This window comes from Nicotiana sylvestris, chromosome 6 (assembly GCF_000393655.2).
Source record: "Nicotiana sylvestris chromosome 6, ASM39365v2, whole genome shotgun sequence".
NCBI lineage: Eukaryota > Viridiplantae > Streptophyta > Magnoliopsida > Solanales > Solanaceae > Nicotiana > Nicotiana sylvestris.
The window spans coordinates 90,655,540-90,683,232 of NC_091062.1; the positions used below are offsets into that span (position 1 = coordinate 90,655,540).

Consider the following 27,693-nt stretch of genomic DNA (forward strand, 5'->3'; position numbering starts at 1 on the left):
AAAGTATGTATTTAGTCATTTTACTCATAATAATGATAGTATTTTAAAAAGTATTGAGAAATGATTTGGGACTGGGTAATTAACGACAAGGGTAAAATAAGATATTTGCTAAAATGGACAAATAAATGAAAATATATTTTTAATATAATGGATAAGTAAAAGTGAACGGATGGAGTAGAAAACATAATTTAATCTAAGCTATCTAAGGCAAAATGATTTACAAATTCGATGGTTTCTCTCGGAATACTTCCCAACATTTTAGTTCATGATATTTATTGACTAAAGCAATTGATATGTTCTCATTTATTTTCCTCCATCGTTCTTAGTAACTTTCTAACATGAAGACCAACCTCAACTGTACCTATGATCTTGCTTACCATTTTTAAACTTCAAATGTCAACGTTGTTTTTTTAGCTAATTTAAATTATCAACATACAACTAATATTGCATAAAGTAGTGTCTCATCCTTGTGCCGAAAAAATACGGTTGATCATATATATATATATATATATATATATATATATATATACCCTTACAAGTCATCAATAATCCAAAGAAAAGATATAACACCAACATCCAATATAATGTGAATTATTTTAGTAAAATAATATGTGCTAAGAACTAAAATAATTGCCTGATAATGATCACTAAAATAATGTGAATGTGAGTTCTTATTGACTCTACAGTCTAGACATACGTGAAACTTTACTGACAGAAGTCGAAAGTTCCATAATACATCCTTAATATCTCGCTTTTACAGATGGGAACTTTAGTTTTTTACTCTTTTCCTTATTTTCATTTTTGCTTGCCTTTCTTACATGTGTGGGCTTTCCTTTTATTCACATTGGATAAGTAAAAGTGATATCTACGTATCCTCAATTTTTTCCCTACAATCCACAACAATATGAACACCACATCCCCCTACACAGACACAAATAAAAGGAAATATCCAATAACACAAGTAAACATCACTATCTATACCAAGTTTGTACAAGAAAGCAATGAATTCGGCGATATGATATCTCCAATTTACAGTATACTGTAGTGTCTTTTATAATATTCACTTAATTTTTACCGCATTCAAACTTACTGTATTTATACGAAGAGAAGAAAAAAGCCAAATTTAAAGCACTGAAACTTAAAAAAATGTAAAAAAGTACTACATGGATAAATACGTGAGGAACAAAGCAGTTGGCCTTGCTTTTGCTTACGGACAGAAGTTACCTTTTGAATGGCACGAAAAGCCAAAAGGAACCATAAGGGAAACAATACGAAATGGGCATGTAAGATATGAGAAAAGGAAATTACCAAACTTACCATTTCCGACATAATTTTTATCTTCGGTTCTTATATTGCATCTGATGCGAATCACCTTTTAATATCATCATAATAATAATGACTTGCCTTTTATGAGTGATTGCATACTCGTAAAGAAAATACATCGTCGTGCTATCTATCTATGCTACTTGCTCCCATTTCCTCGCGGGGTAAATAGGATTCAACTCTGCTTTTGTTCTTTTCTTTTTTGGGGGCTGGGTGAGGGTGGGGGAACAAAAAACAGGAAATATTGTCATTAAATTCCAATGTGAAACATAAATCTTATTGATAAGTACTACTCCAACTCCATCTCAACTCTCATTAGCTAGTAGCTACTATAACTCTCGAGTTAAGGAGAATTTCAGCAACAGAAAATGAATAAACATGAGACTCTCTCTCTCCAATTTGTTCGTTGAATGAGAAGATCCTAAGTGCTGCCATGTCTCAAGTATCCTATGGAAAAATTGTAAACAAGTTATTACACAATTTGACAAGATGCATATATCCTCCGAAACCTCTGGCGGGATTCTAGGCTAGCAGCACGACAACCATGTGTAGGACTACAAAACACGTCATTCTTCCTGCTGACTTACAGACCTTTCTTTCTCCTCTTTCTGCAATTGCAGGGAATAAAATCGCCATATATCAGAAGCTTTCTAGTAGACAAAACAATTTAGTAAATGATCCATATGATGGTAAGATACTACATAACACTCAGTATTCAGCATAGATTATCTAGGAGAAACGATATGGTATCAGCATTCAATAAGCCAAAAGGCAGAATGTTTATAGAGGTCAAAAGAAAGCATGTAGAATGCATAGAGAGCAAAAGAAACGCATAGCCAGGTGCCTCAAACCAGAAGGATATAATATTTCAAATTTCATACCAATTGACACAAATAGCAGAATAGCTAGCACGAGCATGAAGGATGGATGGTCCAGCTTGTTTACTTGGCTCATTAGACACATCAGCCATTAGAGCAATTGCACATACACAATGAGCGAAGAAAACCAGTTAAGAACTCAACAACTCTTCAAGGATGTTCTTAATCAGTAGCTCATGCTCAAGCATGTCTTCAGCAACTCACTAGATCACAAAAGTCGTTTGTTTGAGTTTAGATTTGAAAAGAACAACCAGAGAGAAGATGAGGCACGGTAGGAATGGTGAAAACTCAGAGATCAAAACAATAGCACTTGGATACATAGTTGGCGCTTACGAAATGAAAGCATATGAGTTGCTGAAACCTCATACTACTGAAGCTAAAGGAAACACCTCAACCAACATACGAACTTCTGTTTTTGTGCTCCAGTAATTAGTAATTTGGTAACCACAATCCTTATATCCAATTGGCAAAACTCCAAGAAAACCAATAACCATCCACTTTGTCAGGTGGACCGTGGAATAGACCAGCAAAGAATTTCACTGATCTTTGATAGCAGAACAGTGTCATTTTTTATCACAAACTTTTCCACTTCGGGAAAGCTAATCATTTATTTGGGAATACTTGTGAGCACGTGATTTTTGCCCTATAGGAATTACTCCCATAGATTCAAAACAAAATAATTTCTTTTCGTTATTTGCAATTTTGCGGATTTTGTGGCATTTTATGTTTGCATTTGTCTGCGCATATTTATTTTATTCAATTAATGAAAAGTACAAAAATATGTTGCATTTGCATTTAGAATTTAATTGTACACTATTTTAGATTAATTAATAATTTAGTGTTTTATAAAAATGAGAAAATCACAAAATAGTTCATTTTTCGCACTTTAATTTTAATTTTTCGAATTTTGGTTAGTTTTCTTTAATTTGGCATTTAATTAGTAGAGGTGAGCATTATTTAGAGTTAGTTAATTTTATTTGATAGGATAATTTGATTAGGAATTAATTTAGGTCTTATTTTAATTTTTAATTTGATTTTTAAAAGAAATTAGAAAAAAAAAATCAAAAGAAAGGAAAATAAAAGGAGTTGGATTTAGAAGACCCTGATTTGGGCCATTTGTATTCGAAATTCCCCAGGCCCAAGTCGTTCATCCCCGTACTCGTCCAAGCCCCCTCACCCGGCCCAAACCACCTTAACCCGGTCCGGTCTCCCCCCCCCCTTAATCAAAACGACCCCGTTTCGTTGGCAACAGATCAGGACCGTTGAGGTTTCTTGATCGGACGGTCCTGAAGCTTGGGTCAGTTTGATATATCAGTGTCCAAACAGCCCCCCCCCCCTTACCCCTATCATCTCCTTCTCAGACCCTCATCACCCCCGCCGGAACCGCCTGCCGGAAATCGTCTCCGCCGGCGGCGGTACTCCAATCGACCCCAAATTTACACCCTTGATTCCCCTCCATCTCCCCATTCCAAAACCCCAAACCATCTCCCTCGAATCTCAGCCAAACCCTTCGAATATTAGATCGAAGATCGGACCCAAAACATAACTCCTCCCAAATCACTCCAAAAATACACCACAGAACCACCACGTCTTCCCCATCCCAAATATCCAACCCATTACCCTCGAATCTTAATGGAACTCCCCGAATCTTGAATACAAGTTGAGCCCTAAAATCCTAATCAAGATTCTGCAGATGTTTTGGGTCTAGTGTGATTTTATTCGTTTGTTCTCTAAGAGAACATGCGATTAATATCACATTTGACCGGAAATTCGAAGGTTTGATGACCCAAGACTATCTTCTCTTGATCCGAACTCTAGTAAGTATTCACTCTTCTGCCTCTGGTCTATTCTTTCCTCCTTTTTTTTTAGTCTCTGTTCTTTCCTTTCTTTTTGTGTGGTTTTTCATTTTTTTTCTGTCCCGTAGTTCTTCAATTCATGCATGAGTAGGTGGAGTTCTGGCTTAAAATTGTTAGTTTGGTTAATGTTGAATTAGTAAATCACTTAGGCTAATTTCTTAAGTTGATAAAACAAGTTGGCATGTGCTATTTTGGGTTGCAATTTGATAATGGGGCAAGTGACAATTGGAGTTGTTTGGGTTTCTAATCTTGCGGGGTGGGTTTGGGTTAAAATCCAATTCATTTTTGTTTCAGAAAATTGGGTCATTGACCCATGGCCCATACCCACACGTTTTAGGGGGTAATAAACAGGGATATGGAGGGTAGATTGGGTAGTCTTAGTAAGGGAATCTATTTGCAACAGAATTGGGAAGCTTCTAGGAAGCTGGGATGGGGGTTATTTTGGAATTCATTTCGAATTCTTTAAGGGAGCCCTAGTAGCTTGCCTATAAAGGCATTGTTACTTAGAGCTCAAGGCAGATTTGAGAGGGCTAAAAAAAACAGAAAAAAGAGAAACGGCTAGAGGGGAGAAAAAATCTGAAAACTAAAATGGCTGGGCATTTTTTGGGGAGTACATTCTGAAATAACACTTGATGTTCTGGGCTCTTTTGTTGAAACTGCTTGAATTACATTAAAAGTCAGCTTCTGGATTTCTGGTGTTGGTTTAGAAATTTGCTGAAAAGGTTATTTTCAAGTCATAGCTCGGATTAGAAAGATCTTGAATCTGGGACTTCAAGAGTTGGTTTAGAGCTGGTTTTTTTTGGGATTTTTTTTCCTACTGTTCCATTGACATTCATGAGCTGATTTCATTGTTCAATTGGTTGAACCTGGGGCTGTCTTTTGCTGTTGTTTACTGCTGAGTGTTCACTTCTTTTCCTTGTCAATTTCTAGGTACACGCTCTACAACTTGTATAAGGTGAATGCTTGACTTGAAGGGTGAAATGAAAAATGGAATTGTAGAGCTTAGCATTAGTTTGTTATTCATAATTTAGTTCATCTCCTTCCTTTTTTCTGAATCTTTATTCTCTGAACCTATAGTAGCAAATCTGCTTTTGTAGTGATAAATGAACTATGGACTCTAGCTACTTAGTTTTCTTCTAATGAGTTCGAGTGTGTGCTGGGTAAAGGAGCTGTTAAGGCTTTGTCACAGAGGTTTAATTTAATGCTTTGGGGTTGTATACCTTTGTTTAGTTTATAATGAAGATCAATGTAGTTTTAGCTGTGATGACCATTTGAATTCATTAAAATGCTAAGTATTGGCTTGTATGTATATCAATTTACCCAGACTCTATTTTGTAAGCATGTTCACTCTCGAAGTCAAGGTTCAGATTCATGTTGAAACTAGTTAAAAACTGGTTTCAAGCGTAATGATCAGATGATTGCTTGATTTGGAAATTTGTGGTCAGAATGTTTATTTGGTCATTTCATGTTGGAATAGTTAAGATTAGAAAGCTAGATAGGTAATTGGTGTTTGATATTTCAAAATCGGAGTTTAAGTTTGCTAAGTCAATTTCATGTTCCAAATTAATATCATTAATTTTCACTCCTTGATTGGCATAAAACTAGGGCCTAACGCAGGCCCAGCTGAATGGTATGTCGAATACAGACCCCTGGGCGCCTTTGCTTCATCAAAAATTGGGCTGGGTTTGAGCCCAATTTCTAAAGACATTTTAAAAGCGGTCTGTTCAATGGTGTTTGAAATAGTTTCCCTTTGGGTCTTTAATTCTCTAATACAATGCGTTTAGTAACTTGTAGGGTAGAACCCTTAGTTTAAACAAGCAGAAGTTTCCGCAAATTTTCCTTAGTTAATTAATTGGGCTTTTCAAATATAGATCGGAGGTGTGTCGTGCCAAATAAAATCTTAAAATGCATGGCCCTCTACTAATTTCTTATGATTTAGATATAAAATAGCAAATGTTCGTAGTTTGCTTTAGGTCCGTTTAATATACCACCGTGATTGTGGACACGTTCGCGTGACATGATTACGATTTCTAAAAACAAAACCGGAGTATGCGTTCGCGCAACTTCGGCTAAACTTTCTCAATAATAATAGTGCGTTATTAATTGTGGACACGTTCGCGTGACATGATTTTGACGCGCCAAACAGATGGGTACACGTACGCGTGACTCATTTCACGATAATTTTTCTTTAAGCTGTAAAAGGTAAAAGCACATAGGTTCTAAAATCGAGTAATTGGACAATTTAGAAAGCCAAGTATGATCAAAGCGACCGCGCTAGAACCACGGAACTCGGGAGTGCCTAACACCTTCTTCCGGGTTAACAGAATTCCTTACTCGGATTTCTGGTTCACGGACTATAATACAGAGTCAACTTTTCCTCGATTCGGGATTTGAACCGGTGACTTGGAACACCATAAATCTCCCAAGTGGCGACTCTGAATCTTTTAATAATAAATCTCGTTTCGATTGTCCTTTAATTGGAAAAACTCCATTATACACTCTTTACGGGGTGTAGTAAAAAAGGAGGTGTGACAGCTCTAGCGACTCTGCTGGGGATCGAACCCAGAATCTTGGGTTTCGGGGTTCAAGAATTCGAGCTTATTAATGATTTTTACTTGGCTTCATTTATTGTCAATATTACTGTATTCTGTGAATCTTTTGTGCTAAATGTTATTTGTTTACTGCTTTATTATTGTTTGAATTGTATATAAATGTTTTCTTACGCCACCTCTCTGAGTCTTCTGAAAATGGTGCACACGTTCGCGTGGCCCGCTTTTTCTGTAGAAATCATACCAAATAGAACGAGGCTGGGCAAGCGACAAGGCCGAGTAGACTTCAGTGCTCCCGGTACGTCGCCCCCTCTTCGGCCCCAGTTGTCCGCTCGGGTACCCAAGTCTAGACTAAAACCCCAGGATTTAAACCTAGAAAAACACAGCTTCATGTCGAATCCCTAGTAGGAACGTTTGTTTGCATCATGTGCATTTGGCTTAGGGGACTCAACACAGGGGTTGGGTCCGTCTAAGACAGGTGTGCTCGAAACAACAGACCATCCTGATGCATTCTATGTGCTATGTGTACATTTATTTGTTTTGGCTCATGCTGACCGGCTAGAAAAATAAAGCAAAAGAAAAACCAAGAGTGATGTAGGGAAGGAAATAAAGCCCGATTCTAAAGAAAGCCCCAGTATTTGAAAAACATCCCCAAATTCTGCCAAAATTTTTTCAAAAAAAAAAAAAAACAAAGTTATTCCAAAAGCGGCAAACATTGTGTTCTTACAAATGTGTCAAAACTGACCGAACTACGCAGGTCTGATTCTCACCGGATGTAGGATACGTAGGCAACCTACATAAGGTTCGGCCTTATTTTTGAAAAAAAAAAAACAAGAAAAGAAAGTCGGTGGTCGAGTGAACACAGTCTGGATTTTGGTCAAAATAAGTCGATCCAGCTTTGGCAATGTCTTAAACCGTTCTTGTCGAGATAGCCTCAGAGTATTTTTCAGTTGTCGAAAGGCTATTTTCGTAAAAGAATGGACAAGTTTGTGAAGGGTCATAAAATAATCCCCCCTCCCCCGGCCTCAAAATTCATGTGAAATATAGGGGAAGAAATCATGGTCCTTTGATTTGTTTATTTTTCTTTTCTTCTTTTCTTTTTTTCTTTTCTTCCTCAAAAAACTGTTTACAAAAGGGTCCACTCGAGTCAACCCTAACCTTAACCTTCCACAAGAACAGAATGAATACCATACAGGATCCGCCAGAAGTGGTCAGGGAACATGCTCAGTTGCACTTGCGTATGTGGTGGAGTGATCTAGATGAAGATGGTCAGAAATGGGTGAAAAAGCAATTGGGTGCTCTTATAAACATTTTTGAGATCAAACCACGGGAAGATTTGATCAAGGCTTTGGTAACTTTCTGGGATCCTGTCCACAATGTCTTTCGTTTTTCGGATTTTGAGATCACCCCTACTTTGGAGGAAATAGCCGGCTACATTGAATTCGGACGGGATTTGAGGAAGCAACAACTTATATTTCCAAGGACTCCATCGGTGCACAAGTTCTTTGACCTCCTGAATATTAGTAAACAGACGAATAAAGAACGTGTGAGCAACGGGTGTTGTGCTTTCCATTTCTTATACTTCAGGTTCGGGCACTCTGCTGGTTTTGAAACGCATGAAAAGGGTCTGAGCAACAAACAAGACAAGGGCCTTTGGCAAATTCATCGCCAGTTTGCATTTATTGTGGCATTTTTGGGGATCATGGTTTCACCAAATGAGAAAGGGACGGTGGATATTCGTATGGCTAGAATTGCACAAATCATCACTATCAAGGAAGATCATACACTTGCCCCATTGGTGCTGACAGATATCTATCGAGCATTGACTTTATGCAAAGCAGGGGCTCAATTTTTTGAAGGTTGCAGCATCCTTCTGCAAATGTGGTTGATCGAGCACCTTCGCCATCATCCCAGATTCATAAGTTATGGTTCAAGCCCGAATAACTTCATCATTAGTTACGAGGAGAGGATAAAAGATTACAACGCACCAGAAGGGTTTGAAGCATGGGTTTCTCACTTGAAAGTTCTTTAACGCAGGTCAGGTCGAGTGGACTATAGGATAGCTCCCGAGGACAGAAGTCATCTATATGATTGCTACCAAAGGCTACCTGAGGTTAATGGGCGTAAGGAGTATTCAGCCATATGCACCGCAGAGGGTCTTGAGGCAATTGGGAAGGTATCAGATTGTGCCTGAAGATGAAGATCTAAGCACCCAGGTCATAGAGTTACATCCAGAAGCTGCATTGCCTGAGGTTGTAGTTTAGCAGGATTGGAATAGCTGCCGGTATCTAAAAAATGGCACCCAGGTATCAGACATCGCCAAGGGGAAGTAGATCCAAATTATGCTGCTTGGTTTGAGAAAATGTCTTATGTAAACAACGAGCCAGAGCCCGAAAGGCCTGCCAAAAGGCCTCATGTTCAAGCCTTTGATGATAAAATTCAGGAGAGGTTAGCTTGGGGGGAGAAGAAAAAGGAATATAAGGCCATCATCCATGATCTACGAGAAGAGTTGAGAAATGTCACCTTCAACAATGATTTGCGGGCACAAGAGGCCGAAGGTGAAAGGAAAAGATTGGTGCGAGAAAATGAAGCCCTCAGAGCTCAGGTTCGACAGTTGAAAATTGAAGCCGAGAACCCAGGCCGAAGCAGGAAAGATGGAAGGCTCATTTATAACCTTACTCAAAAGGTACGCGACTATGAAGATGACCTGCAGAAAGCTAAGTCTGAACTAGTAAAAGCACAGGCAAGGTTGGCTAAAAGCGCCGAAAGGCGTGCAGCTTTCGTTCAACAGATGAAAGAAAGATATGAAAAAGGGGTCACAAGTTGGGAAAAGGCGATTGGCAAACTCGAGGGTGAAATGGCTAAACAAGCCAAAAATTTTAAGGCTGAAAGAGAACATTGTTACGCCTTAATGGCACGGCTAGAAAGAGACTTGCAACAACTCCAAGAGCAGAACCAGGTAGCCGAACGAACTTTGGAAGCCAGAACCGAACAAATTGGGCGTTTGTTGCAAGAGAAGGGTGTCATAAAAGAGCGAGTCAAAAGGGTCGCCAACTACATCGCGATGAAGTGCAGTAGCTGTGAGGATATGACTAGATCTATGTTCTTCGCTACTGTGATGATTTTTGTTTGTCGGGTAATGGAAGATCTCTACCACCTTCAAGGGGATTTAGCGAGTCTACCCGCGACAAGGTCGAATGATGCCCCGCGGGTCCCGGGGGCAATTGAGGCATTGATGTATTAGTGATTTCTTGAGTCTGTATTTTCTTTCCGTTAAAGTTTGTCAGTTCGTCTCGGAGTCTGTATTTCTTTTATCAGAGTATGTGGGTTGTTTTTCAAGTCTGTATTTCGTCTTTCATCAGAGTCTGTTAGTTTCTGTTTAAGTTTATTTCCGAGTCTTATTATGAAAATTTGAAAATTCCAAAAAAAATGTTTTATTATTTTTATCTCCAAGAACTACGCTTGGTCTGATTCATGCGGGGTCATGATACCTAGGCAATCTCCATAGGTTCGACCGTAACCAAATAGAAAAGAAAGAGAGAAAATAAGGGAGTAAAAAAAGAAAAGAGCGGAAAAACAAGAAAGAAAAGAGAAAAAATAAAAAATCAAGAGAGAATAAAAACAAAGAGAGATCAGAGGCAAGAGTGAAAGGGAGGGAAAGAAAAAGAAAGAAAAAGGGGGAAGTTTGCGATTGAAAGTAAGAAAAGGCCGGGATGACGCATGTAACCGATCAAATACATAATAGAGACGGTTAACTGTTTAGATGCATTCATGCCCAATGTGCGGTTACCAATCTGTTAAAGCCTAATCGCTAACAAGGTTGTTGTTTGATGTATTGAAATCAGGCAGGTGGTTAGTTGATTAGCATTCTGGCAACCCAGCCATACACACCCGATCAAAGGACAGGCTGAATATGGCCAACCAAGAACCGGAGACAAGTATTGTTGACCCGTCAAAAGAGGTGGAAGAACTAGATGTTAATGCAATGAGGGAAGAGATGTATAAGCTAAAGCAGCAGATGGCTGAAATGTACCAAGCCTGGCCAAGGGGCATCCACCACCGGTTTATCCCGCCAACCCTGCTTATATCCCACCATCAGCCCAACCTCCGGAGCCTCCCACTGTGAACTCATCTCCAGCCTTTCCCCTCTACCAACAATGCTATGGCGCCACTTCCCATACTTCCCAAGCCCTACCACCCAAACAAGTCCCATACCCTCCCCCACCAATTACACCTGTTTTTGTGGCACCTCCACCTGCTACATTACACTGATCTTCCAGTGAACCTCTGTTCCAAACTCACGACAACCAGTACTATCCCCTGAACCCACCTTCAAAGTTCCAGAACCATATTCTTACACCCTCATCTTGATCTCCCGGCAGAGACCGAGAAGCCACTCAAAAATCCCGAGCATGAAGAGATGATCAGAAAGGTCAAAAGCTTAGAATAGTCGTTCCGAGATATGAGGGGGTTGGGAGGTCAAGTAAGTGTGGCATATAAGGATTTATGTTTGTTCCCAGATGTTCAGTTGCCAGCGGGGTTCAAAATGCCCAAGTTTGATCTGTACGATGGGCATGGTGACCCAGTAGCACACTTAAGAGGATTTTGTAGCAAGATGAGAGGAGCAGGTGGAAGAGATGAATTGTTGATGGCATATTTCAGCCAAAATCTGAGTGAATCGGCCTTAGAATGGTATACCAGACAAGATCACAACAGGTGGTACACATGGGACGATTTGGCCCAAGCCTTTGCCTGCCATTTTCAGTACAACCTCGAAATTATCCCAGACCGTCTGTCGACAAAGATTGAGAAGAAGCCCGGTGAGAGCTTCAGGGAATATGGATTCCATTGGAGAGAGCAAGCAGCGAGGGTTGACCCTCCGATGAAAGAAAGCGAGATGGTTGATTATTTCTTGCAGGCTTTGGAACCCACTTATTTCGGTCACTTGGTGTCAGCAGTAGGTAAGTCCTTTAATGAAGTCGTAAAAATGGGAGGCATGGTTGAGGAAGGACTCAAGTCCAACAAGATCATGAGTTATTCAGCAATCAAGGGGACCACCCAGGCCATTCAAAACGGTACTGGAGGGGTACTCGGGAAGAAGAAGAAAGAGGATGTTGCTACAATTGAGTCGGGAGCTTGGGTTGGATCCAGGAACATTCCACGTTACTACAACCCGCCTCGACCCTACCTCCAAACTTACCCCCACACACCATATAGTCCACCACAACACTACTAGCCACCGCTCGATCCCCATTTTTCCGTCCATCACGCACAAACCTATACCCAACCTCCCGCTCACGCACAATGGCGTGCGCCGGCTCCACAAAGTCCATACCTAGCTCCACAAAATGCCCATCCACCCCCGAGAGCCTACAGAAATCCCCCTAGGACGGGTTTCCGTCCAAATCAAGCCTTTAAGAATGAGAGGTTGCAGAAACAGAAAACCTTCACTCCTTTGGGAGAATCATATGCTAGTCTATTCCATCGACTGAGACAGTTGGGTATGCTGAATCCGATCGAGGCTAAACTGTTGAATCCTCCTCCCAGAAATCTTGACCACTCGATGAGTTGTGAGTATTGTTCAAGGACCCCGGGTTACGACACAGAGAAATGCTGGAAATAGAAAACAGCTATTCAAGAGCTCATTGATACTAATCGGATCGAGGTCCAAGCCCCGGAGGCTCCCAACATCAACCAGAACCCGTTGCCGGCCCATCATGAGACTAATATGATTGAGATAATGCATAAGGGAGAGGAGCCTAAGAAGCCTTCGCAAACCGTCATGATGATTCGGGCTAGTGAAGCCAAGCCATTTGAAAAGTCAACAAGTGAGAAGTCTGTGATCAAGTTGAACGGGGCAAATAATGAACCATCTGTGGAGGTCAAGAAGGGGTCCTCAAGTGACGTTGCAGGAAAACATGAAAGAGCAAAAGTGGTTGTGCCAGGAGTGACGAACAGCTTGTGGTAATTGTGAAGGGCGCCTCCACAGATCCTGTCATTATCAAACCGGTAACTCAATTACCGATAGTCAACAGCAAGGCAGTCCCATGGAATTATGAACGAGTGACCGTGACTTACAAAGGGAAAGAGGTTAAAGAAGAAGTGTGTGAGACTCATGGTTTGACTCGATCGGGAGATGCTTTGCCCCCGAAGAGTTGAGAAAAGCTAAGACCTCAAAAGATAATCCAGTGTTCGTGAAGAAAGCGGTGACCGAGGAAGAAGCAGAAGAATTTCTAAGAAAGATGAAAGTACAAGACTATTCCATTGTGGAGCAGTTAAGGAAAACACCAACTCAGATCTCGCTCTTGTCATTATTGATCCATTCAGACGAACACCGTTTGATGAAAATCTTGAACGAAGCCCACGTTCCTGACAAAATCTCAGTAAACCACTTGGAAAAGATAGCTAACAAGATATTTGAGGTAAACAGAGTCACTTTTTCTGATGATGAGTTGCCCGTGGAGGGTACTGAGCACAATAGAGCCCTCTATCTGACGGTGAAATGTGAAGATTCCGTGGTTACTCGGGTACTAGTTGACAATGGTTCCAGCGCAAATATTTGCCCTTTTTCCACCCTGAACAAGTTGAAGGTGGATGATGAAAGAATTCACAAGAACAGTATCTGCGTTCGGGGATTCGATGGTGGGGGAGGGAAAGATTCAGTCGGGGACATAGTGCTCGAGCTTACAATAGGGCCAGTTGAATTTACTATGGAATTCCAGGTGCTCGATGTGGCTGTTTCTTACAATCTGTTGTTAGGTCGACCCTGGATTCATGCTGCCAAAGCGGTCCCGTCTACTCTGCACCAAATGGTTAAGTTTGAATGGGATAGACAGGAAATTGTTGTGCATGGCGAAGACAATTTGTGTGTTCCCAGTGATGTCATTGTTCCATTCATAGAGTTTGAAGACGACAAGGGGCCGTGGGTTTATCAGGTTTTTGACACGGTAGCGGTAGAGAAAGTTCCTGAAGGGAAGTGCGTGCTGACTCCAAGGGTAGCTGCTGCATCAGTCATGATAGCCGTTGAAATGTTGAAAAATGGTTTTGTACCGGGCAAAGGTTTGGGCGCATCTCTGCAAGGTATCGTACAGCTGGTTTCTCTTCCTAAAAACTTGGATACATTTGGTCTGGGGTTCAAGCCCACAATCGCAGACGTGAGGAGAGCTAGAAAAATGAAACAGAAAGCATGGGCCCTTCCAAAGCCAATCCCACGTCTTTCCCGTTCATTTGTCAGGCTTGGTACCAGAAAGCGCCCAGTGATGTCGGTTCCCATTTCGGTGGTTGATGTGGATGAAGATTTGATGGAAAGGTTCGAGAGGATATTCGCCGATGTGAACGTGTTGGAAGCTGGAGAGGGTTCTAGCAAGGCGGATGTACAATATGTTGGGCCCGGTGCAAAGATTAACAATTGGGAAGCTACTCCTCTCCCCACCAGGAGGGAGTTTTGGTAGTTTGCTTTGATTTTCTTTCAGTTTATCTGGATTATTCCAGGGTTGTGATTCAGATTCTATGTTCCGTCCGTTTGGATGTATAAACCTTGTTATCTTTAATTTCAATGAAATGCAATTTCCCTTTTCCTCTCTTCCTGACAGTTTTATTTTGTTTTTGTTTTCTTCCTTGTACAGTTCTTTTTATGCTGGCTTCAATGATATGACATGCATACGGAATCTCCGGCCCAGTCTCAAAAGCCAATCTAATTCTGAAATAGTAATTCAAGAAATAGAATGTAATGTTGAATCGGAATATGACGAGGATGAAGCCTTTGAAGAGATTAGTAAGGAACTAAACCATTTTGAAGAAAAACCCAGACCTAACCTGAGTGATACAGAAGCAATCAATTTAGGGGACCAAGATAATGTCCAGGAAACTAAAATAAGTGTCCATCTCGAACCACAACTCAGAGAGGAGATAACTAAAGCATTGTTCGAGTATAAAGATATTTTTGCATGGTCCTATGACGACATGCCAGGTCTAAGCACTGACTTGGTGGTTCACAAATTGCCCACTGATCCGGCAGACCCTCCTGTCAAACAGAAGCTGAGAAAGTTCAAAACGGATATGAGTGTAAAGATCAAATATTGATCGATAATTGTGTGTTGATTATCGAGATCTCAACAAGGCAAGTCCCAAGGATAACTTCTCACTGCCAAACATCCATATATTGATCGATAATTGTGCCAAACATGAGATTGGTTCTTTTGTTGATTGTTATGCGGGTTACCACCAGATCTTAATGGATGAGGAGGACGCAGAAAAGACAGCATTCATCACACCGTGGGGAACGTACTGCTATCGGGTCATGCCATTTGGCTTGAAAAATGCTGGGGCAACCTATATGAGGGCAATGACGACCATATTCCACGACATGATACACAGGGAGATCGAGGTTTATGTGGATGATGTGATTGTAAAGTCTAGAAAGCAGTCTGACCATGTCAGAGATCTGAGAAAGTTCTTCCAAAGGCTTCGCAGGTACAATCTCAAGCTCAATCCTGCAAAATGCGCGTTTGGTGTTCCGTCTGGGAAGTTGTTGGGATTCATAGTCAGCTGACGAGGTATTGAATTAGACCCGTCAAAAATCAAAGCCATCCAGGAATTGCCACCTCCAAAGAACAAGACTAAAGTGATGAGTCTGTTGGGAAGATTGAATTACATCAGCCGGTTTATTGCCCAGCTCACGACAACTTGTGAGCATATCTTCAAATTGTTAAAGAAAGACGCTGCGGTCAAGTGGACAGATGAATGTCAAGAAGCGTTTGATAAGATAAAGGGGTACTTGTCAAACCCACCTGTGCTGGCCCCGCCAGAACCAGGGAGGCCTTTGATTCTATATTTGACAGTCTTGGACAATTCATTTGGATGCGTGTTGGGACAGCATGACATCACTGGCAGGAAGGAGCATGCCATATATTATCTCAGTAAGAAATTCACATCTTACGAGGTTAAGTACACTCATCTTGAAAGGACGTGTTGCGCCCTAACTTGGGTAGCCCAGAAGCTGAAACATTATTTGTCGTCTTATACTACTTACCTCATATCTCGTTTGGATCCATTGAAGTATATCTTTCAGAAGCCTATGCCCATAGGGAGGCTTGCAAAGTGGCAGATCCTGCTCACAGAGTTTGCCATTGTCTACGTGACTCGAACTGCAATGAAAGCACAGGCCTTGGCGGATCATTTGGCTGAGAATCCGGTTGATGAGGATTATGAACCTTTGGAAACTTATTTCTCCGATGAAGAGGTGATGCACATTGATGAGTTTGAACAAGTTGAGAAGCCGGGATGGAAACTTTTCTTTGATGGGGCTGCAAACATGAAGGGCGTGGGGATAGGAGCGGTACTTATTTCTGAAACAGGGCAGCACTACCCTATTGCGGCTCAGCTTCGTGTTTACTGTACCAACAACATGGCTGAGTACGAGGCATGCATTCTGGGTTTGAGGTTAGCTGTGGATATGGGTGTCAAGGAAGTCTTGGTCTTGGGTGACTCGGACCTCCTGGTGCACCAGATTCAGGGAGAATGGGAAACACGGGATCTGAAACTCATACCATACAGACAATGTTTGCATGATCTTTGTCAACGGTTTCAGTCAATAGAATTCAGGCATATCCCAAGGATCCATAATGAAGTTGTCGATGCTTTGGCTACTCTGGCGTCAATGTTGCATCATCCAGATAAGGCTTATGTAGACCCGTTGCATATTCAGGTCCGCGATCAGCATGCTTATTGTAATGTGGTGGAAGAAGAACTCGATGGCGAACCATGGTTCCACGATATCAAGGAATACATCCGGATAGGAGTATATCCAGTACAAGCTACAGGTGATCAGAAGAGGACAATTCGTCGCTTGGCAAGCGGATTTTTCTTCAGTGGGGGAGTTTTGTACAAAATGACTCCAGATCTTGGGCTGCTGAGGTGCATAGATGCTAGGCAGGCTACAGCCATTATGACCAAAGTACATTCTGGAGTCTGGGGACCGCACATGAGTGGGTACGTGTTGGCAAAGAAGATTCTCCGAGCAGGTTATTATTGGCTCACTATGGAGCGAGATTGTATCAGTTTCGTACGTAAATGTCATCAGTGCCAAGTGCATGGAGATTTGATTCATTCTCCACCATCTGAACTACATACAATGTCTGCACCATGGCCTTTTGTTACTTGGGGAATGGATGTCATTGGACCAATCGAGCCAGCAGCGTCCAACGGGCACAGGTTTATTCTGGTGGCCATTGATTACTTCACCAAGTGGGTAGAGGCTAAAACATTCAAGTCTGTAACCAAGAAGGCGGTGGTTGATTTTGTGCACTCAAATATCATTTGTCGGTTTGGGGTACTAAAGGTGATCATTACAGACAATGGGGCTAATCTCAATAGTCATCTGATGAAAGAGGTATGTCAGCAGTTCAAGATTACACATCGCAATTCTACCCCGTACCGCCCTAAGGCAAATGGAGCAGTTGAGGCGGCTAACAAGAATATAAAGAAGATACTTCAAAAATGGTGGAGGTTTCTAGGCGGTGGCATGAAAAGCTGCTGTTTGCATTGCTGGGTTATCGCACTACTGTCCGTACTTCAGTAGGGGCGACTCCTTATTTGTTTGTGTATGGCACTGAAGCAGTGATACCCGCAGAAGTGGAAATCCCATCCCTTCGAATTATCGCGGAGACTGAGATCGATGATGATGAGTGGGTCAAAACCCGTTTGGAGCAATTAAGTTTGATCGATGAAAAGAGACTGGCAGCAGTATGTCATGGCCAATTGTATCAACAGAGAATGGCAACAGCATACAATAAGAAGGTGCGTCCACGGAAGTTTGAAGCGGGTCAGTTAGTATTGAAACGCATTCTTCCTCATCAGGTCGAAGCAAAAGGAAAGTTCGCCCCAAACTGGCAGGGGCCATTTGTTGTAACTACAGTGTTGTCCAATGGCGCGTTATATTTGACAGATGTAGAAGGGAAATGTGTGGAAATGGCTATCAATTCCGATGCAGTCAAGAGATACTATGTATGATCTCTTTGTTTGATTGTACTTGTTTGTATTTGGCATGTTTGAATATTGAAATGACGAAGGCATTTTGTTCTGCTATCTAAACACTTTATCCCTTGTCACCCCTTTTGAGCCTTATTTATTTTCTTTCATACTCCTCTTTCGGAATTAGTAGCGAATATCAGAAACACAAGCGTGAAAGATAAGAAAAAGAAGAAAAGAAAAAGAGAAAGAAAAAGGAAAAGAGAAAGAAAAGAATGAAAAAAGGAAAAGAAAAAAAAAAGAGAAAGAAGAAAGAAGAGAAGAAGAAAAAAAGAAAAAGCAAAAGAGAAAGAAAAGAAAGAGAGAAGAGAAAATCACAACAACGAAGTAATTTCTATGACATGAACTACGTTCGACCGGATTCCTTTTAAGGATACGAAGGCAGCCTCACGGTTCGGTCCCATCAAAGTAAAAATCCAAAAGTCCCCAAGCAAGAAACTGGGGCAGAAGTTGTGATTAATGTCAGAAATCTAATTCCGAAAGTTGTAATTTTGAACTCATTCTAATTGTTTTGAGCCTTTTATACCCTTTCTTTCTAACCCTGTTCGAAAGCCCACATTACGGGCCAAAGAAAGACCTTCTGATCAGTCTTTGAGAAATGTCAAGTCGAGCAGATAAAGGTAACTCATGTCAGGGGCAACACTCTGGTTCAAGCAGGAGAGCCTTATTGGTGAAAATCTTCACAGGCACCGTAAGGCGACGGGAGTTGAGAGAAACAAAATGAGAGTCTTATTGGTGAAAACCTTCACAGGCACCGTAAGGCGACGGGAGTTGAGAGAAATTAAAATGAGAGTCTTATTGGTGAAAACCCTCACGGGTACCTTAAGGCGAAAGTTAGGTGAAAAGTCAACAAGTGAGAAAGGTCTTTTGGTAGAAAACTGTTTCAAGGCACCGCAGGATGAACAAGGTCAAGGTTTGGGTAAAGTAATCAAGTTATGGAAGTTCTAGGGCAACAAAGTACGGCAACTGAAAGCTGATTGGTTGAACAGATTGGGCCGATTAATCCGAAATGCATGTCATGATCATTGGTACCAACTGTTCCAGTCAGATAAGTTTCTTTTCTTTCTCCTTTTAGCAGTCATCCGGTTTTGGATTCTTCGTATCCTTAACTCACAAAATCATTGCATTTCATTTTTTTTTTCTTTTGGGGTTTGTTTGTCTAAGATGTTTCAATGTCAGTCCTACTCAAAGCAAGTGAAAAAGGATTTCAAGGCTCACTACCAACTTCCACCATTGCAAAGCACAGCGTGGTCAGAGTATATTAAGGATAACATGATGCAAAGGGGTACAAGGAATCACCGGAAATTTCATCGGTGGAATGATTTGGTAATGACATGGAAATGCAAAGGTTCAGATAAAGGGGTCAGAGGTGAAACAACAGCATGGGTATAGAACACTCGGGTCATTCAAGTTATGGGTTTTGAAAGTCAGCCAGGAAGTCAAGCGGTTCTTAGCCAGTGCAGAGGAAGCTAATCAAAACAAAGCATGACAGCGGAGAGGTCTTCAACGAAAGATGTTGTCAACTAACCACCACATTTAAAAACTGACAAGATTTTTCTTTGATTGAAACAGGGGCAGAAAGTTTCGGTTGTTTCGGGAAAATCCTCCGCAAAGAAAGTCGAGCACCAAACAGGTTTGACGATAAACTCTCAGGTCCCGCCTGAATAATGGGATTTAATTGGAAATTTTCAGGACCCTCCTGAAAAATGGGACCTAGCTTAAAAATCAAAACAATCATGAGTAGTAAAATCTAGCATAAATGTACCCCAAGGAGTGTAAAATGGTTTCAAGTTCGCATGCTTGAGATGGGATTTAGTTTTAAAATTTTCAGGACCCTCCTGGATAATGGGATTTAATTTCAGAATTCCAGGACCCTCCTGAACAATGGGACTTAGTTTTAAAGTTTCGGTTAGACAGCAACATTTAGCGTAAATCCTACTGTAGGGTAGTATAGTTCAGCTATAAAAGCTGTCACTATTGAGATAAAATTTGACCTTGGATTTTCAGGACCATCCTGGATAATGGGGAGTAGTTTAAGACCTTCTTAGATAACAAGATGTAGCAGAAGTCATGCTTTTAAAAGATATGGCGTAGATTTGAAATAGTCATCAGGACCCCCCTAGATAATGGGACCTAGCTTTCAAATTCTTAGTAATATTTGGTAATATGATTCAGTTTAACACTCACATATGTGCCCAGCTACCAAACTGGGACAGAAAGTTTTCTTTATTTTGTCTATTTTGTTGAAATTAGGTACCCGCCTGGAGAGTAGGGAATACATTTCAAGTTCGAAATCAGGAGCCCACCTGGAGAACAGGGAATACATTTCAAGTTCGAAGTCAGGAACCCGCCTGGAGAGTAGGGAATACATTTCAAGTTAGCAGTCAGGAGCCCGCTTGGAGAGTAGGGAATACGTTTCAAGTCCAGCAGTCAGGAGCCCGCCTGGAGAGTAGGGAATACGTTTCAAGTCCAGCAGTCAGGAGCCCGCTTGGAGAGCAGGGAATACATTTCAAGTCAACAGTCAGGAGCCCGCCTGGAGAACAAGGGAGTACAATTCAAGTTTTAGCTTTCAAGTTCTTATTGATAGTTGGTAATGTGATCCGCTTTACACTTACACATGTCCCCAGATACCCAAATTGGGGCAGGAAATTTCCTCTGTTTTTGTCTATTTCGTTGAAGTTAGTAGCCCGCCTGGAGAGCAGGGAATACATTCAAGTTCAGCGATCAGGAGCCCGCCTGGAGAGTAGGGAATACATTCAAGTTCATGCGGACAAGCGTCCACCTAGAGAAAAGAAAAACATCTCAAAATGTAGTTGGCAGTCAGGCATCCACCTGGAGAAAAGGAAAACATCTCAGATTACAATTCAAGACGGCAACAAAGGGATTCCACCGGGAGAATACAAGTCAACAAGGCAACAAGAACCACCAGAGCAAGTCTGAAGTTATAGATAGGATTTTGTAATACATAGATCATAGTCTAGTCTAGCTTCTTTTTATTTTGACATGGTGTAATAAAGGGTTCAATAAGCAGTAGCAGCAGCAGCCGCAACAGTGAAATCACAGCTTCATGGTAGTCCCGGCTATCAAACTTCCAGAACTACACTGACCTGATTCCTTTATAGCCAAGGAAATGTAGGCAACCTCTGAAGTAGGGTGCGGTCAAATCTTTTAAAATGCTTCCCACGGAATATTCAAACGGGCAAAAATCGCTCGTATCCGCTCACTTTATCTTTGCACGAAAACTCTTCATGTTTCCGGGCAAAAAGGGCAGCTGTGAGCACGTGATTTTTGCCCTATAGGAATTACTCCCATAGATTCAAAACAAAATAATTTCTTTTCGTTATTTGCAATTTTGCAAATTTTGTGGCATTTTATGTTTGCATTTGTCTGCACATATTTATTTTATTTAATTAATGAAAAGTACAAAAATATATTGCATTTAGGATTTAATTGTACACCTTTTTAGATTAATTAATAATTTAGTGTTTTATAAAAATGAGAAAATCACAAAATAGTTCATTTTTCGCACTTTAATTTTAATTTTTCAAATTTTGGTTAGTTTTCTTTAATTTGGCATTTAATTAATAGAGGTGAGCATTATTTAGAGTTAGTTAATTCAATTTGATAGGATAATTTGATTAGGAATTAATTTAGGTCTTATTTTAATTTTTAATTTTTAATTTGATTTTTAAAAGAAATTAGAAAAAAAATCAAATCAAAAAAATCAAAAGAAAGGAAAATAAAAAGAGTTGGATTTAGAAGACCCTGATTTGGGCCATTTGTATTCGAAATTCCCCAGGCCCAAGTCGTCCATCCCCGTACTCGTCCAAACCCCCTCACCCGGCCCAAACCACCTTAACCCGGTCCGGTCTTCCCCCCCCCCTAATCAAAACGACCCCGTTTCGTTGGCAACAGATCAGGATCGGACCGTCAAGGTTTCTTGATCGGACGGTCCTGAAGCTTGGGTCAGTTTGATATATCAGTGTCCAAACAGCCCCCCCCTACCCCTATCATCTCCTTCACCAGACCCTCATCACCCCCGCCGGAACCGCCTGCCGGAAATCGTCTCCGCCGGCGGCGGTACTCCAATCGACCCCAAATTTACACCCTTGATTCCCCTCCATCTCCCCATTCCAAAACCCCAAACCATCTCTCTCGAATCTCAGCCAAACCCTTCGAATATTAGATCGAAGATCGGACCCAAAACATAACTCCTCCCAAATCACTCCAAAAATACACCACAAAACCACCACGTCTTCCCCATCCCAAATATCCAACCCATTACCCACGAATCTTAATGGAACTCCCCGAATCTTGAATACAAGTTGAGCCCTAAAATCCTAATCAAGATTCTGCAGATGTTTTGGGTCTAGTGTGATTTTATTCGTTTGCTCTCTATGAGAACATGCGATTAATATCACATTTGACCGGAAATCCGAAGGTTTGATGACCCAAGACTATCTTCTCTTGATCCGAACTGTAGTACGTATTCACTATTCTGCCTCTGGTCTATTCTTTCCTCCTTTTTTTAGTCTCTGTTCTTTCCTTTCTTCTTGTGTGGTTTTTCATTTTTTTTTCCGTCCCGGAGTTCTTCAATTCATGCATGAGTAGGTGGAGTTCTGGCTTAAAATTGTTAGTTTGGTTAATGTTGAATTAGTAAATCATTTAGGCTAATTTCTTAAGTTGATAAAACAAGTTGGCATGTGCTATTTTAGGTAGCAATTTGATAATGGGGCAAGTGACAATTGGAGCTGTTTGGGTTTTTTATCTTGCGGGGTGGGTTTGGGTTAAAATCCAATTCATTTTTGTTTCAGAAAATTGGGTCATTGACCCATGGCCCATACCCACACGTTTTAGGGGGTAATAAACAGGGATATAGAGGGTAATTTAGGTAGTCTTAGTAAGGGAATCTATTTGCAACAGAATTGGGAAGCTTCTAGGAAGCTGGGATGGGGGCTATTTTGGAATTCTGAAGTTTACACCAGGGATTGCTAAGCTAAAGTGAAAACTTCAAAAAGTTTTAAGGGCAATTTCGAATTCTTTAAGGGAGCCCTAGTAGCTTGCCTATAAAGGCATTGTTACTTAGAGTTCAAGGCAGATTTGAGAGGGCTAAAAAAAACAGAAAACAGAGAAACGGCTAGAGGGGAGAAAAAATCTGAAAACTAAAATGGCTGGGCATTTTTTGGTGAGTGCATTCTGAAATAACACTTGATGTTCTGGGCTCTTTTGTTGAAACTACTTGAATTACATTAAAATTCAGCTTCTGGATTTCTGGTGTTGGTTTAGAAATTTGCTGAAAAGGTTATTTTCAAGTCATAGCTCGGATTAGAAAAATCTTGAATCTGGGACTTCAAGAGTTGGTTTAGAGCTGGGGGGTTTTTTTGGATTTTTTTTCTACTATTCCATTGACACTCATGAGCTGATTTCATTGTTCAATTGGTTGAACCTGGGGTTGTCTTTTGCTGTTGTTTACTGCTGAGTGTTCACTTCTTTTCCTTGTCAATTTCCAGGTACACGCTCTACAACTTGTATAAGGTGAATGCTTGACTTGAAGGGTGAAATGAAAAATGGAATTGTAGAGCTTAGCATTAGTTTGTTATTCATAATTTAGTTCATCTCCTTCCTTTTTTCTGAATCTTTATTCTCTGAACCTATAGTAGCAAATCTGCTTTTGTAGTGATAAATGAACTATGGACTCTAGCTACTTGGTTTTCTTCTAATGAGTTCGAGTGTGTGCTGGGTAAAGGAGTTGTTAAGGCTTTGTCACAGAGGTTTAATTTAATGCTTTGGGGTTGTATACCTTTGTTTAGTTTATGCTGAAGATCAATGTAGTTTTAGCTGTGATGACCATTTGAATTCATTAAAATGCTAAGTATTGGCTTGTATGTATATCAATTTACCCAGACTCTATTTTGTAAGCATGTTCACGCTCGAAGTCAAGGTTCAGATTCATGTTGAAACTAGTTAAAAACTGGTTTCAAGCGTAATGATCAGATGATTGCTTGATTTGGAAATTTGTGGTCAGAATGTTTATTTGGTCATTTCATGTTGGAATAGTTAAGATTAGAAAGCTAGATAGGTAATTGGTGTTTGATATTTCAAAATCGTAGTTTAAGTTTGCTAAGTCAATTTCATGTTCCAAATTAATATCATTAATTTTCACTCCTTGATTGGCATAAAACTAGGGCCTAACGCAGGCCCAGCTGAATGGTATGTCGAATACAGACCCCTGGGCGCCTTTGCTTCATCAAAAATTGGGCTGGGTTTGAGCCCAATTTCTAAAGACATTTTAAAAGGGGTCTGTTCAATGGTGTTTGAAATAGTTTCCCTTTGGGTCTTTAATTCTCTAATACAATGCGTTTAGTAACTTGTAGGGTAGAACCCTTAGTTTAAACAAGTAGAAGTTTCCGCAAATTTTCCTTAGTTAATTAATTGGGCTTTTCAAATATAGATCGGAGGTGCGCCGTGCCAAATAAAATCTTAAAATGCATGGCCCTCTACTAATTTCTTATGATTTAGATATAAAATAACAAATGTTCGTAGTTTGCTTTAGGTCCGTTTAATATACCACCGTGATTGTGGACACGTTCGCGTGACATGATTACGATTTCTAAAAACAAAACCGGAGTATGCGTTCGCGCAACTTCGGCTAAACTTTCTTAATAATAATAGTGCGTTATTAATTGTGGACACGTTCGTGTGACATGATTTTGACGCGCCAAACGGATGGGTACACGTACGCGTGACTCATTTCACGATAATTTTTCTTTAAGCTGTAAAAGGTAAAAGCACATAGGTTCTAAAATCGAGTAATTGGACAATTTAGTAAGCCAAGTATGATCAAAGCGACCGTGCTAGAACCACGGAATTCGGGAGTGCCTAACACCTTCTTCCGGGTTAACAGAATTCCTTACTCGAATTTCTGGTTCGCGGACTATAATACAGAGTCAACTTTTCCTCGATTCGGGATTTGAACCTGTGACTTGAGATACCATAAATCTCCCAAGTGGCGATTCTGAATCTTTTAATAATAAATCCCGTTTCGATTGTCCTTTAATTGGAAAAACTCCATTATACACCCTTTACGGGGTGTAGTAAAAAAGGAGGTGTGACAATACTTAATATGTATCAACGGGTAGAAAAGAAGAGTGCAAGAGAGGAAGTACAAGTAAAGGACTGGATACCTGTCCAAGTCTGCATTTAGCCCCCCTTTAAGACTAAATGTTATTTACCTTCCACTTATTCCAAACAATAGGGCGTAAATGATAAATATTCCACTGAAAGAGACATGTTCTCTCCCCTTACCCTTCTACTTCCATTTTGGAACTAAACATTGTTTTAAAGTTCGCATCCAGTAGTTTAACATAAAGAAGTCACAAAGACAGGCATTTCTTGGTATTAACTTTTGATACAAGTCACACAATTGCCCGATGCTTACAGATAAGACTACCATTGTTGACACAAACAAAACATTGACAACTAGATCTTGTCATGCAATCACACAAAGATAGACGAGCTAAAATCTTAATGAATAGGATTTAGGGGAAAGGTACAGGCTCTTCTAATGCCCAAGTGGCAGCTGGAACTTCGAACTATTCGTTTGGCTCACTGAGTATTCGGGTTTCAAGTAGAGGGCAGTAAAACCAGCTAAATAAGAAATAGAAATCTGGAGCTCAACAATCCAAAGTTATGGGTTAATCGGAACCCAGTAGAGAAAGAAAATTATGGTATGTCTTTTAAATTTGTACTAGGAGATGTTCTTCATGAAAAACGAATTAGGAGCTATGTTAAACTGACTCATTTTAAGGGTAATTATTTGGGGGGTTATTTTTTTTTTTTTTTGGTTGATAAGTAAGGGTGAGTATTTGGGTATAGTAAGCCTACTATACTTAAGTCTAATCCTTCACTAATTTTAAGCGTATTTTGAACAACCCAACTACAGCGGCGGATGTAGAGATAAGTTATGAGTTCATCCGAATGCAGTAGCTTTGGCTCAGAGCCTATATATGTGTTGAAAAATCCACTAGATAAGTACAAATAATTGATTCGAACCTAGTAAATCAAATAGAGATTGTGGTAGAATCTCGAGTAGAACCCATACAAATCCTGAATTCACCTCTGCCTAACCAAGTACTAGACGTCTACACCTATATCACACACGCTCTACACGATGCAAATGAATAATCCATGTAACATAGACAATAAGAGGATAAATGAAATAAACCAAATAAGCATGATGGAAGCTTCTAAAAATGGAAAGATATACCTCTGCGATTCAAAATTAATCTATAATTTCTCATTTTGACAGGCAAAGGGCATCATCACATAATTAGGGTTTAGATAACTGCAAACATATCAAAGGGGTGTAAGGTAAAGGGATTGTGGGGAAGTACCTTTTGGGCATTATGCCAAGAGAGACCCCTGTAGACGTTAACGGAGAATGTTGCAGTGAGATAAATGGTGGCGACACCCAGCCCCGCCGCCGCGGCCTTAAATACCAGATCTCCTGCCTTGCTGCCCGCTCCCATCTTCCAGTTTTACTACAATATGTGAAGCACAAAAACCCCTCTTTTTTTCAACAACTACGAAGGGGGTTTATGACCAGATGTACGAGTACATTATGACTTTTTCTATTTGTTATTTTCTTTTTATGAGACTAATGTCACTTAATTCATCTAGTTTAAACAAATTTTTGATAAATTACCCACTGAATGTTTTAACTCATTTCCACTGATAAATGCTACTTATAAAATATTTCATTTTATTTAAACGCATAAAGTTCAACAATTTAAATTCATTAAACTATTTTTTTTAACTCTGATATAAAAATTCATTACTAACATACTAAATAACATTTTTCTAGTATTTATATTCGAAAAAAACAAAGTGTCATGACCCAAATCCCTCTATAAGCCATGATGGCGCCCAACGCCATCATTAGGCAAGCCAACAATGAATTCAACACACTAGTAGTTAATCCAAAATGCATTTCGAAACGATTTAGGAAATAAAGAGTGAAAATTGATCGTTTTTATAGAAAATATAGATATTACTATTTTAAATGTTCGAATGAGACCAAAATATAAACCAGGAAAAATCATAGGGGAATACAACCAAGAGCAAGATCTAAATCCCCAAAATTCGGTGCCGCAAGTGCATGAACATTTACGTGAAAGTACAATACTACTACAATATATGTTCGGAATACAAAATAGACGGAATAAAATAAATGAATGAGATGGGGACTCCGTGTGTTGCGGATCGTAACATGGAATGCAGCTCACCACAAAGTCTCCTCAGCAGCTGCGCGCCTATGCCTATGCACCAAGATGACCACTAAATGTACCCGTCTCAGTACCTGCACAATCAGTGCAGACGTATAGTATGAGTTCGTAAATCAACGCATACCCAAAGTATCTAGCCTAAACCCGAAGAAATAGTGACGAGGGGTCGACATCGATACTTACTAGTTGTCCAATAAATCAAATATAATAAAAGTATACAGGTAATAAGCATGGCAATAAACAGTGAGATCAAATATATGTATATTAGACGATCCTCAACAGACGAAATAATACGAAGTACTCAAAAATCGGATACTATCTTGACTGGAATACATAATGGTCAACACCAAATGACTGATCACATCTCAAGTCAGGAAGACTCATAAGTATGCTGACTCTTTATCAAATATTTCGCACGATTCTGCCAAAGCAAACGACCCGATCCCATAAGAGTAATGGCATGATTTTCCTGCCGTGATGTACGGCCCGATCCCATAATAGTACCGCTGAGGCATTCAGCTCGATCCCATAATAATCGTGTATACTACCAAGGGTCGACCGGTGTGAATCATAGATGTATCTCATAATAATGTCAAGGTCGTATGACCCGATCCATAGTATTACTATAGCTTTCAGCCCGATCCCATAGGAATAGTGAAACTTGACAGATCACTAGCCCCACTTACGAATATATGTATGATTTATGAAGTTTAAGAGACTTTTCGGACAATTTCATACAACGCGGGAGAAGTTTGTAAAAGGAATTATAATTCCT

At 40.3% G+C, this 27,693-nt stretch overlaps 1 long non-coding RNA gene across 1 annotated transcript; it reads right to left on the reverse strand.

The window, feature by feature from the left end:
- Window positions 1-1,548: 1,548 nt before the first annotated feature.
- Window positions 1,549-26,254, reverse strand: LOC138872196 (uncharacterized). The gene is made up of 2 exons (XR_011400651.1): window positions 26,028-26,254; window positions 1,549-1,931 (listed from the first exon to the last, which is right to left on the reverse strand). It is a non-coding gene; the product is annotated as an uncharacterized lncRNA (long non-coding RNA).
- Between the last annotated feature and the right edge of the window lie 1,439 nt (window positions 26,255-27,693).